This window comes from Protopterus annectens, chromosome 1.part1 (genome assembly GCF_019279795.1).
Source record: "Protopterus annectens isolate FY-2018-M chromosome 1.part1, PAN1.0, whole genome shotgun sequence".
NCBI lineage: Eukaryota > Metazoa > Chordata > Ceratodontiformes > Protopteridae > Protopterus > Protopterus annectens.
The window spans coordinates 1931506366-1931520845 of NC_056726.1; positions in this window are offsets into that span (position 1 = coordinate 1931506366).

A 14480-nucleotide genomic window follows, 5' to 3' on the forward strand; every position below is an offset into this window, starting at 1 on the left:
AATGCGTTTATTCTAACTGATTTTTATTGCATGCATAATCATGGTAATCTCTGAAAGGGTGAGTTGATCAGAGTACCTACCTGGATAAAAAATGTAAAATAAAATAAAATAAAACAAATAGTTGTTTTATGCAAATCATTATTGCTAGTGTTTAGAATGTTGATAGTTTATGATGGGAACTGTGTAACTTCTTCAAAGTCATATTTACTATGTATCCATAGTATGGCAAAAATGTCAGTGTGTATTAACATCAAGTTTTCCTCTAAATATTAACTTCAAAGTCTCTGATCTTTAAGTTTATGGAATAGTCTAATACCTTTGAGGCTTTGAGGCCTAAGATTTAGCGAACTTCTTTCTTGATATAAAGATATGGCTGTGATTTAGATCGGGATACTGCCTGCAGTAAGACCTAATGTGGGCCCACTGGAGTGATTCTACACAGTTATTAGCATCTCCATAGTGGAACATCTCCATAACCATGTTGCATGCTGATGAGGAATTCCAGTGTGTACTTTCACCCTGGGAAGGCATGTGGGAAGGAATTTATGTAATCAAGAGTTTAAGAGAATCGTTTGGCTCCATAAATTAGCACAGGTAACAATGTTAATTACTTCAGCCAAATGCTCTATTTACCTATTATGTTCAATGTCAGAGACTATGTCGCAGGCAAGTGTTGAGAAGTTTATCAGATAGGGAGTGTTGGCATATTGGTTAAAGTCTTACCCTCACAGATGCACACTACAGGGTTTGACTCTAATCTCTGGGTATTGGCTAGGCTTGTAATAGTCTGCTGAGAATCTAGTATTTACCTATGAACTAAAGAAGTAATGGAGGGTGTGTGTGTGTGTGTGTGTGTGTGTGTGTGTGTGTGTGTGTGTGTGTGTGTGTGTGTGTGTGCGTGTGTGCCTGAGTGCCTGTGTGTGGTCTGTGTGTGTGTGTGTGTGTGTGTGTGTGTGTGTGTGTGTGTGTGTGTGTGTGTGTGTCTCTGCTGGGGTATGAATATTGTCCAACTACTGTGTGTCTGCTTTGGTAGTAGCAGTAGAGGGGGTTAGTTAGGGGTTCAGTAGTTTATACGGGTGAGTTTGTGTGTCTGCATATTAGTGAATGGGTGAGTATGTCCATGAGTGAGAGTGAGTGTGGGGGATGACATATACAGTAAGTATATGTGTGTGTGTGTGTGTGTGTGTGTGTGTGTGTGTGTGTGTGTGTGTGTGTGTGTGTGTGTGTGTGTGTGAATGTTTGCATGTGTGTGGAAGACTGGGTTCAGGGGTGCCTTCGTCAATGAGATGCATGGGCTGCTGCCAAAAAGTGCAGTTTAGCACTGGCAGTAATTACATCTAATTAAGGGACATGCAAATGAGCTGAAAACAAGGTATTCGTTTTATGTAAACTTGTCTCTGAATCAGAAGAGTGTGCTGACTGTTTTCTGCTACTGATTCTGTAATGCTAAGTGTGATGAGATACAATTCAAAAAAAAGTTTCAACAATATGGTTATAATGTAAATGGTTGAATAACTGGATGCTACTTTAGGACTGCTGTAAATAAAATATCTAATTCTGTAGCTACAATTTGTGTTTTAATTCCTCCCCATAAACTAGTATTATAGATAGGATACATACTTTAAAGGTAGATAACTATTGAGCCATTCTATTTATTCTGATCAACACATAAGACCCAGTGAATGCCTGGGTTGAAGGAAGACAAAAAACAAAAAGCCAAAATCAGTACAATCAAACAGAATCCAGTATGGATAAGATTAAATGCTACCACAGTGAAGGAAGTCACCAGAAGCCACTTTATTAAAAATTAACAAATAGCTCCACACAAAAATTGTTAACTCAGTGTATAGCTGAAGGGAATGGTATACAAAGCTAATGTTCTATTTGCCATTCCTTTGTAATGCTAGAGTCTCAGTTGATGAACTACATGTCTGTGGCCTGAGCTCCCTCTGTGCTACACATTCCCTTTTAGTGTTTCCAGTGCAAAACACACACAATCTGGACACTCTGGTGGTGCAGAGGGAAAAACCTTGACTACAATTCAGGCGACCCAAGTTCAATTAGCAGCTCAGGTGTTTGACAAAGCTGTCAGGGAGGATAGGTTATTCCTGCCCTGGGGGGAAATGTGCTGATATCTCTCACTCTAGCTGAGTGTTAGCAGAGGCTAATACACAGGGAAACTGGATGTCAGGCTGGAGGATTGGGATGGATGATCAGTGCATGATCCTTAGAACCCAGGGGCAGAAAACACCATAGTTTCTCTATGCCCAGCCACTTGTAGCTTGTGCTAGGCATGTAGGGGGAGGGACATGGGCCAGTAAAAATACCCTGATCAAGTTTGATGTTGGTAGCACTCCTGACACCTGACCAATGCCTCTGCTGAATATAAGCATATACTCATAATTAGAGTCCTCAGACGGGATGTGGATGGGCTTATTGGATGGGAGTAATAACTCAAAGTGAAAAACAAGGGTCTGGATGAAAAAAAAAGGCACACAGCCTCACGTTTGTTTTAGAAACATGTACAATTATTTAAAAAAAAAGTAAATTATTAAAATATAATATTGATTTATACTTAAATGTTAAATAGTACTTGTTTCTCACTTAGTACTCATTCCACTGGAATTTGATTATAAGCTTTACCCATCCTGTCCAACTATTTAAACTGTGTTTCCTTCTGCTCGAGATGTCATTTAACCTGTGTAAATATTGATAACATGACTTGTTGAAACCACAATGTCTTCAGTTGGGTCTTCTTATATGAGCTAGCTCTTTAAGAAGACAAAATGTACCATATAAGATATTTTTGTATTCTGTTACTACAAAACATGCATCTTTTTTCACTGCAGTCATTGTCTTTATTTATCTGGTGAAAAAAATGCTAAATTTGATAACTTGTGTTACAATGTGCTGGTGTGAGAGTATAATAGATAAATGTTACAATTAATGCTATTAAGCAAAATAAACAGCTTACTCCCCTGGGGCCTCTGCAACAAGCCTTTCACAGAGGATAAAACACTCTACAAATTAATATGATAAATAGAGAAGTAATCAATTTCACACCAATCAGAACACCAAAATAAAACAATTAAACCTCAGAAGTGAAAATCACCCTGCAGTTACATTCCACATTGAACCAAAGTGTAAAATATGAAAATAAATATATATTTTTGTAAAGCAATTGATATGTTAAAACCCCTCTCTATCTACCATGCATACTTATATAATTCATAATAGCTGCCTTATAAACAATTATGAGTTTGAGAAAAATGTCTATGCACAAGGATAATGGAGCATTTAATTGTTGGACTTCTAATATGTTCATGTAACCTTATTCCAAACATTATGTATTTTGCTCAGTTTAATTTCTTCAAATCTTTTGGGTTACTGATACCATAATGGGAATGGAACCCATTCCTAAGTCAGGGTATGATTAAAGTTCACAAAATTAGTATTGTTTCAGTCTTTGAAGTTATCCAAAAGTGCTCTTCATAGCACCCGCAATAGCCTAGAACTGACTCCTTCTGAAATTAGCATAATATCTAAATACAACTGTAGAGGGTGGCCACAGTGGTGCAGCAGTTAGCGTTTCCACCTCACAGCAAGAGGTTCTCCGGTTTGATCCTTGTCTGGGGTGTCTTCTGTGCAGAGTCTGCATGTCCTCCCTGTGGTCGCATGGGTTTCCTCCGGGTGCTACGGTTTCCTCCCACATCCCAAAGACATGTTATAGGTGGATTGGACACAACTGCTAACAAAGGAAGTATCCAGGAGACCTGTGTACATAGTTAATACAGAGCATTATGCCCTTGCTGTACTCTACATCCTCTGTAGGTGTAGCACAGCTGGAGATCACTGGCATATCATCAGTACAATCTTAAGTAACACTTATTGTTGTAATCCACATTCCCCCTAAGTATATTCAAACATATGCATCAATCATGTTGAAAACAAAATGCTTGTTGGCTGCAGTCAGCTATTACTGGGCCTCATTCAAATTACATACTTCAGAATCCTACAGGAATTTTTACTGATTCAGATCCTGACATTATATGCACTTTCTAGTGTTTTAATAGGAATAGTTTAATTGTGGACATATCTGTAGACCTTTGACTACCATTATTTACAACCAGGCATTTGAACTGTACTGCTTTCGGATGGATAAGTAGGTGATGAGACAGCCATACATATCAGAATTTATACTGATGATATACATATACATGTATGTTAAATGCTAGACATGTCTGTATTTGAACCTTGGATGAAAATTAATGTTTTCACAGTATTTAACAGATTGAGATACTGAGTCACTGTTATAGCAGGTGTATTTTTACATGTTGTACATATAATTGCATACTTGCCTGCTTTTACATACCACACTAATATCTATTATTATGTGGATGGCTTTGTAGTGATGTATTTCTCTACCAGAGACACAGTTACACTCCCATTTTTCCATTAGTCATGTAGCAAGTGTAGTTTTACATGTTGTAGATATAACCGCAATGTTACTCGCTGTTAGATACCTCACATACATCTATTCTTATGTGTATGGCTTTATAGTGATGTATTTCTCTACAAAAATCCCAGTTACCCTCCAATTTTTTCTATTAATCTCACAACTGATTTGTGCAATGCAGCACAATGCACAGTATGGCTTAAACACGCTTAATGACAGGAACTTGACAATTACTATGTTTTGCTTAAAACACCTGTGTTAATTAACAGCTGTGTGGCTTGGCAGGTTTATGCACTGTTCTGCAGGTGCAATAGTATTGGGTTTGAAATAAGTTGTAGGTGTAATTTCTGAACATGATTAATATTTGTTCATAGTATATATCAATATACCACCATTTAACTTAGCTTAGTGATGCGCATCACGCAGCATTTTTCAAAAATTCTTTAAGGAAAAGAAAAATGGGGAAATAGGACAGTGGTGAAATGGGGTGCAAGCAGGGGAAAAAAACATAGTGAAAGGCAGGTAGGGATGTGCTAGCAGGGTGTAGGAAGGAACCATAGCTATCCATTTCTTGTACAGCAACAACTGTGCACTTTAGCCTGTTTCTAATAAGGACGAAGCCAAAACATGGACTAAAAGTTAAAAAGTTCAATTAATAGGTTCATAGGTAGGTACTAGGCTATTGGCCCTAAGGCCTATATAAGCCTAGCCAAAAAGGTACCCTTGATTTCGCCACCAAAAAAAATTTTCCTTTGAACCTGTCGAACAGATCCAAAGAGGTGATCCCCGGGGTGAATTTCCTATTTCCCATCCAATCATCAAGATTTTTCTTGAAGAGTGCTAATGAGGAGCTTTGTTTGATATAGATAGATAGTTTGTTCCAGAGTATGGGAAGTCTCTGGGACAGGAATCTATCCCTCCAGCATGTTTTGTTTATTGTAGTGATAAGGTTTAGGTCCGTAGATCATGTAGCTTGAAGGGATTGTGATTTCTTTAAGTGGAACATGTCCAACAGCTCTGGGTTTCACATAGCTTTGTATGTTAGGCAGAGATCGCCTATGCACCAGAGTAAAGCTGGAGTTTTTTTAGATGGTCTATGTAGGGCACCTGTTTGAGGCTGGTAATCCTCTTTGTGAGGTATTTCTGTGGCCTTTCCAGTTGTTGTACATGTCTTGTGAGGTACATACCAAAAGGGGAGTTGTACTCTATAATGGGTCTAATGAGTGACGAGTAGAGGGGAACAATGGCCTCTTTTTTTCCAGGATTAGAAACCTTTTTTGATAAGGTGTGCCACATAGAAGGATTTCTTGACTACTGTGGCAATGTGATTATCAAAGGAGAGACTACTGTATACCTGTGTCCCAAGGTCTCTTATCACACTTTCCATGTTAAGTACACTACCACCTATGTGATAGCTCATGGGTACAGAGTTTTTACCAAAGGGGATGACAATGCACTTTCGGTATTGAGCTTGAGGCCATGGCCTTGACACCAGGCATAAGCACTTTCATCTGTTTGTAAATCTAGACTTCTTCAGAATAAAGGATTCTGAAGAAGTCTACAGTTAAAACAGATGAAAGCACCTATTTAAATGTATTTTACTTTTTGTCTGTGTTTTGGCTTCTTCCTTAATAGAAACTGGCTATCATATTTTTGGTAGTCTTTGGTTATTGAGCTGTGCACATTAACAGATTTTTTAGCTGAATTTGGACAATCACCCCCAGAGAGAGGGGTGAGAATAAAATGTGTGTTGTCAAGGCAGTTGGGTCAAATTAAGTGCATCCAGTGGACAAGTATGCAAAATGGAGAGCTATGTATGGGGTGATATTTTTTGGGACAGGTGTTCTTCTTTCTTAAGGTGAGAGTGCAATATTGGGGAAGGGACATATATATGTGTGGGGGAGGTAAGTTGGGAAGGTGAGGAACCTTTTGCAGATAGACAAGACAGAAGACAGGGTTGGTGTGTGACACAAGAGGGGGTGAACACCTTGGTTGGGGTGGGTGGGTGTTGTGGAATCCCAGTACTATGGACATCAGACATGGTAGTTGTGTGACTGAAATCCTCACCCATGGGAATGTCAGCACTGCACCTTCTCTGCTGCTGTGAAGGCAGTTGTTAATGCCAGTGACTGAGGCAAGGCTGCCCCACCAGGAAGAATAGCATGCTCTCCATCTGGTGTAGGTGTGCACCAGTAGTTTGGTACAGCAGCCCATACACTTTGCTTGGGAGTTCATCATGGGTGACAGAAGCACCCCCTCCACTTCCACTCCCAGAGGGGGGACCACCCCCAGGCTGTGGGGTGGAACTACCCAATGGAGCAGTTAGTACAGGGGCAGCAGGGGGGGCCTCCAGGCTGTGGCCCAGATCTGCTGGGCTCTGGTGCTATGGCTGGGGGAGCCAATATAAGTGGATCATCTGGAACCAGCCTTCCTTGTCATGCTGTTGTAAATTAAATATAAACATAAGGTAAAAATAAACGTAACCAAACAAATGTAATTTTATTTATTTATTTATTTAAATTTGTTGACCGGGAGTGTCCGACTGGATGTAGGTCCATTTTTCAGCGGAGGCCCAGGGAGAAAAGCTCCACAGATAAAATAAACAAACAGTAGTTACATTAATACCATAATAGAAAAAAATAATGAGTAATGGAAAGAAACAGAACAGAATATAATGAGAAACATCAATATGTAACATAAATGATTTTTTTAACAGCAAAGTAATATTAAATTATACATAACAGGTATTTGCAAATTATATATTAATATCAAGTTATAATAATTAATATAATTAATGAATAAAAGAAGACAAGTGGTGGGGTGAGAGAGAAAAATATAATACCAGTAAGTTCACAAATAATGCAAATGCACACTACTACATACTTCTAGATATGTTAGATTTCACTTGTGAGAACACTGACTGGTTATAATGTATAGATGATGTTGCACATACATAGCTTTCAGCCTGTTATCATGGGGCATTATAGGCAAGCCATACCAAATGGTGGTACAAAGGCACATCAACAGGGAACATGTTTACATAGTGTGCTCATACATTATTAGCAAGGTGTTCTGATAACAGATTTGCCATTAAATCACATTCCAAGTAAAACTGTATATCTCAAATCAAAGTACCAGACATATGGAGCAGTAGTTGTTACATTCTTCAAAAATTGTGACAGTTGAGAGGTATGTTCATGTACACTAAATACACTAGACATTCATTTCTCAGTTGGCTGCCATGAGATTAGAACCCACAAGCAGTGACTACAAGAATACTGAGTACTTAATTTGAAAATAATGAATTATCAGAGCACTGGCTCCTTTAAGACTTTTATTGAATCATGTTGTGTGAAATTGTACATTTACACACATGCATAGCTGTATCTCATGTCAGATTTGAGCCCACAAGCAGTGAATACAGGAATGCTGAACACTTTATTTGAATACATTACTTATCAAAGCAACATCTCCTTTTAAAATGTATTGATTAATGTTGCTTCAACTCTGGCATTTAGACACATGGATAACATTCTAGAATTTCTATTAACTTACCCATAAACCCTATTCATGTATTGAGTGCAACCTACAATATATTTCAGACAATGAGCAGACCAGAACAGTGACTCTTAATATGGGTAGACCACAGCATTAACTGATGGCTGGAAGCTATGCTACACAGTACTGCATGCTTACTTGCTTTAACTTGCTTTACTATTTCAGATGTACACTGATACATTAATAAAGATGTAAGATGTCCCCGGTATTTCATACCTGACTGCTAGGACTACAAAATCTGTATTTACTTTACTGTATTATAAAGTTATGCATTAAGTTATTACTTTGATTAATTTTTTACGTACCACACACTTGCCTCATCCTGCTCAAATGCCCAGCATGGGACTGTATGTTCTGATATCTCTCTCTTCTGCATCTGTGGAAAGAGAAGCAAACCATTATGCATACCAGTTTTGCACACACTCAACTTTTATATTTATGAACTACTGGAAAACATACTTACATATCTATGGGGTGCACCCATCCCTAGCTTCTTGGACCCAAACATCCAAGGTTACCCTCTTCCTATGCTTGAGGTCATCATAGTGGTGACAACACTGCTCACCAGTACAGAGGATGCTAGTAGCACTGGTTAGGTGTCTGGCCAAATGATCTCAGGAATCAGACTTGCACTCTGAGCCCTCATAGTTACCCTGCAGCAACTGGGGTCCTTATTGCTCTAACAGGAGTCCAATAAAAATGTAGACTCCTATACACCCCAATTTTGCACCCTAAAACACGATCCCTCTCCAACTCCAGCAGCCATACCCACAAGAATCATGCAAACTCGCACAATCCATGTTTAAGTGAAGTTTATCAATGGGCAAACTAAAAATTACTGTTGACCATGTTTAAGCACTGCTTAGCATCGCGCAGCTTTTCTAATTGTTTCTAAATGTAACAGTTATTTAATTTAAAGTCAACCAATGTTTCAGTTACCTGATACAGTTTCACAGCTCTATATGTAAAAAAGTATTTCTAGCCAGGAATCAATGCGGGACTTACTGCACTGTACGCCATAACTCAACCGATCTAGCCACTGGGATAGTGAACGGAACTCATATATCTTCAGATGTACTGGAAAGGCACCTGTAAGCATAAAGCAGCTTTTCAGTGCAGGTTTGCACATTGTTATGCACGGCAAACCTACAATAACTGAATACATCCGGTTTCTATGTTTAGCTATTTAGCAGATGTCTTCTGCTTAAGTACAACTTGCTACACCTAGCTAAGCAATATGCTGCATCACACAAACAAGTGCGTGTAAAAAAATATTAATATTGAATGCATCTAGTTTCTATTTTTAGATGCGGATGTCTAATACTTAAGTATGCCACCCTACTCATAGCTTAGCAACATTCCACATTGTACAAACAAGCACAAAAAATCAATAAAATAATCATTTGATAACATTGAATGCATCCAGTTTTAATCTTTAGATGTCTAGCAGATGTCTGATGTATACATGCGCAAAGCTAAGCATAGCTAAGCAACACTCCACAATGCGCAAACAAGCACATAAATACAAAAAAAATGAAATTGCAATTAAATGACATAAAATGCCTTGTACACCTTTTGGCCAAAGTGGATGGGCTGAAAAGTATGTGGCTGTGCCGTTAAGTCTTACATGGATTCAATATCCATGTTGCTGTGTGTAGGTGTGCACCATAATTAATATATATGGAGAGCTGACAAGGGGAAACCATGCCCGTATACATGGATACATTCTGTGTAGACTCTACTCGGAGTCTACATAGACTTTATTGAATCTTGAGGATGGCATTTTTAATGGTCATGTGATTTTAAAGTCACCTGATTTGGTTGTATTTAAAGCAATGATTGTGTCATATTTAACTTATTATGGTGAAGGTCATGATTTATAAATGCCTACATGCCACACTAAGCCCATAAGTGAGATGAGCAGCTGCAGGTAAGCTGTTTGCAATTCAGGAAACTGCAGTACATAGAATGTCCAACTGCAAAACAAGGGTGAGCAGCTGAATATGGTAGTCAGTAAATAAACAGCTGAATTATGTGCTTATTAAGTAAATAATGATGGTGGAGAAATTCAAAATTATATAACAATAAATGCCTACATCTTGCGTTCACTTTAGCCATGAATTACAAGACATGCAGGAATACAGACACAATCAATCTTTAAAAGTGTTATGGGTTGCTGCAGCCATTATAGATCTGTATTTTTAACAAACTCTAATACAAGGTGCTGCTGCTGTTGCCAGACCTTAGCCCAGAAGGTGTAGGGTGTTCAGACAATATTTGACCTACAATGGACTTCATGAGATAATAATAGGGCACTACTGGGTGGGCAGTGATACAACAGAGCAAATAGTGAATATTTGCCATGCTGACAATGGAAATCATGACAAATTCATCCCAAGGGAAACCAGTGTATATAAAGCATTATATATATCAGCTACAGGAACTTTTCAGAAACCCAACTAGGGTACAGTGGGGGTGTCACAGAACTCTGCCTCAAGAATACTCCACCAGTTTCTCGCTGCAATGCTGCAACATACGAGGGAGCATATCTCATTTTCAAGTACCCCAAAAAAGAGAACTAACACCATGCAATATTTCTGTGCTATAACATTTTTCTAAGGTACTAGGGGGCATAGACTTCGTACACATTGAAATAAAAGCTCCACTTGGTAAACTGGGAAGGGGGAACATAAACGGAAAAGGCTATCACTCTATCAGTTGTCAGCTGATCTATAATACATAAGGAATTATCTATAATATGTCTCCAGGTAACCATAGCAGGTTCCATAACTCCTACATATGGCACACTTGTGACATGTATTTAAGGTTTTCTAGGGGTGACTTTCCACAAGGGTATTTACTGGAGGATGCAGGATATGCACTGGTACCTTGGTTCATGACTTCAATGAGAAAACCACACAACCCCTCTGAACAAGGTTACAATAATGTACACTCTCAGACTAGAAATATCATAAAGTATTTTTTTATCTGCTTAAGTCATGTTTCTGATGTCTAGATGCATCTGGAGGTGCCCTACAGTATGACCCTACCACCTCTGCTAAAATACTGATAGTATGTGCCATATTACATAACATCATTCTCAGGAAACAGATGCAATAGAGATATCAAGAAGAAAGACCACAGTTGCAAGCACCACAGGCAGGGTTGGCAGACACAGATGGGGAGCCAACAGCTGAGGCTGATGATAGCAAGCAGAAGTGTGCACAATATTCCATGGTCTTAGCTAAGAGACAGAGAGTAGCACACACACCAACCACTTAAGTAAACAATAAAAGGAGCCAAGCACATAAAAACAGTAACAGTGTTGCATGCAAACTTTCCGGCCATTACTTACCCATGTACTGGTTGGCTACTGTGAACATCTGACATAGGAAACCTCAGACTACAAAATGGTTACCATGAATAGTAATAAAGATGAGTGATGAACTTGTAATGAACTACAGATAAATGCTTAACCTTATATAAATGTAGTGTGCTTCAGTAATAGCAAACTGTTAATCAGCTATACAGGAATGTCAGCAGTGATCTAATGAGTGATATATGAAATACACACACAAAAAAACAAAAAAACAAAAAACAAAAAAAAAACAAATATATATATATATATATATATATATATATATATATATATATATATATCCCGGTTCCCTTTGGAATCTCAAAATACTGACATGTCAAATTTCAGTATTTCGAGATCAATTTGTCAAATCTGCAGTTGTGCAAAACTGCAGAATATTGAACCCAGAAATGTTGAACCCGCAGTACTGATGGCGTGTTAGGTAAGTGTTATGTTTTTTAAGGGTTTTGGGAAGGGTTTGTGTGTATGTGAGTGTGTTGGGGAGTGTTAGGTGTGGGTTAGGGTAGGTAGGTAAGAGTGTGAGTATGTCAGTGTTGAGAGTGGTCGTGTTTGTATGTATGTGATGTGTGCTTTTGCAAGGGGGTGTAGAATGTGTGGTGGTGGGTTTTCCATCTTTCAGTGTTTAGTGCAGCTTCAGAGTTAGTATATATACGTAAGGGGGTGCAGGGGGGCTTGCCCTCCTGTTTATAGGAAGGGTATTTGTGTGTGTGTGTTTGTTTTGTTGTTCGTGTGTGTTGTTTTGCTTTTTTGTAGTGTCGGGAGGTAGGTGTATTTGTGTTTGTATGTGTGGTGAAGTGTTTGGTTTACATTCTCGATTTTGAATTTTGCGGTTTTGGTTTCGGGTTTGTGAGTTTTCGACTTTATAGTCTCGAGATACTGAAATTCGATATTTCAGTATTTTGAGATTATAAAGTGAATATATATATATATATATATATATATATATATATATATAAATATATATATATATATATGTATATATAGATATATCGATCATATACCATATGCTACAAAAGTTCCACTTTTCATTAATTTAAAAAAAAAATAATAATAAAATTACAAAAGCTGGAGACTTCAAAAGAACAAGAGAGATGGGACAAGGAAAAATACAAGGATAATCAAGTGTGTTATGCAAAACTAGAAAAATTTCCTGATTATTTTAATATTTTCTCTGTTCCAGCTCTCCTGTATGCTTGAACTTTCCAGATTTCATTTTTTTTAATCAAAAACAAACAAAAAGGCAACAGAGATCTTCCTTTCTCCATTGCTTCTTTTATACAGCACTGATGTACTGCGTAAGTGTGGGAACACAAGTCCCATATGCATGCACAGTACATCAGGAAAACCCCATTATAAAGGGGAAAATCATGGAAGAGCACCACACCACCATTATGTAACTACATTATTTGAGAAAAGTAAGTTCATTTTTTCTTAAATACTGTCATTGTATAATAGAAATAGCCCATGGCTGGGTGTGGGTAATGCTGATTTATACACAATTGGATTAGTTTGGTCACTTGGGCTTTGCCCTCATGACCAAACTACACCAAATGTGGGTAAATCCAGCATTACCCACACCCAACTATGGGTTATTGCTAATAGTATCTGTGTATGTGAGGGGGCATGGCAACATGAGGAGCATTGTGTGTGGTTCTGCAGGAACATAGCCTAAGCAGTTTTGCTAGCACTATGCCCTGGTGTTCTAGACATCTGTGAGCCATGTATGGTAGAGGATTCAATTCACTGTTGACTCCCGCATCCACTAGAATTACCTCATCCAGGAGTTGCACTGCTAGTTAAATTACCTTAACTAGCAGTCTGAGTACTATCTGAACATGAACCATGTCTGCTGGATGAGCTCTAATCACAACTATGTCCAAGGCCACAACTGCATGGTTCACCATGCCTGGATGTGGAGACCTCCACTACTGACAGACCAGTGGAAGTAATACCACTACAGTAGTGGGATCCAACATGGCTACAGCCACATTGGCTAACATCTGACAATGTACCAGATCTTCAGCCTTTTGGATGCTGGTCCTCATGCAGCAGACATTTCCTAACAGGCACTGCATGGTCAGTGTGCCATTCATATGATCCAAGGAGTACTAAACATGGTTCATGCATTCTCATACATCAAAATGTACAAAATTCAGTACTGAGATTATCTTTTCTGAGGCCCTGTTGGAACATGCCTGTGCCTCCATGATGGTCCTGTACACACATTATGCTCTAGATACTAACACAGCAACATCATCAGAGCATCTCTACTGACATCCCTGTGTGGTATTTTTCCCCCACAATGGCTAAGTAGAGATGCCACCAGCTCTGCACCTGGGGGTAACTGAACTATACTGATAAACGGTGTCCTCCTCAATCTGTCCAATCACCAATGTCTTTGTGTCATGGGTATGTGCATGCATTCTGACTGTTTCTTTACATGGAGGAGGGGATGTGATTACCACATCCTCTGTGTCAGATATGCCCTTTGCAACCTCCAACAGTGCCTGTTATCACTACCATCATCTTTAGAGACTACCATTTCTCTAATATCAGGAACTAAAAGCTCTGTGGTGCTGGTACCAACCTCACCTGTGATTACATCAGAAAAACAGAAAAATAGAAGAAATTGAAAGAAATGACCAGAATATGCTACCTAAACCAGAATAAAGTAACAACAGATGCAAATGCAAATAAACGCCATAGAAAGGTATATTTATAGCTCTCTCTCTCTCTCTCTCTCTCTCTATATATATATATATATATATATATATATATATATATATATATATATAAAATATATGTATAAATAAAGATAATTACCCTATGAGCATCCTATATGCAGATGGTCATTGTACCTCAATGTCAGTTGCCCTTAAACACACAAAAGTGCAATTGAGAGAAGTACAAAAAGCATTAAACAGAGGATAATTATTTAAATGAAAATTATTATAACTCTAAATAAATTTTATATATCATACCTGCAGCATCACTAGTGGACCGCCTATGGTTATCTTCCAACTTTGCTCCTATGTTCATCACAGTGCTGGATAACTACTCTTTGGTATCTACTTTTCTGAAGTACAG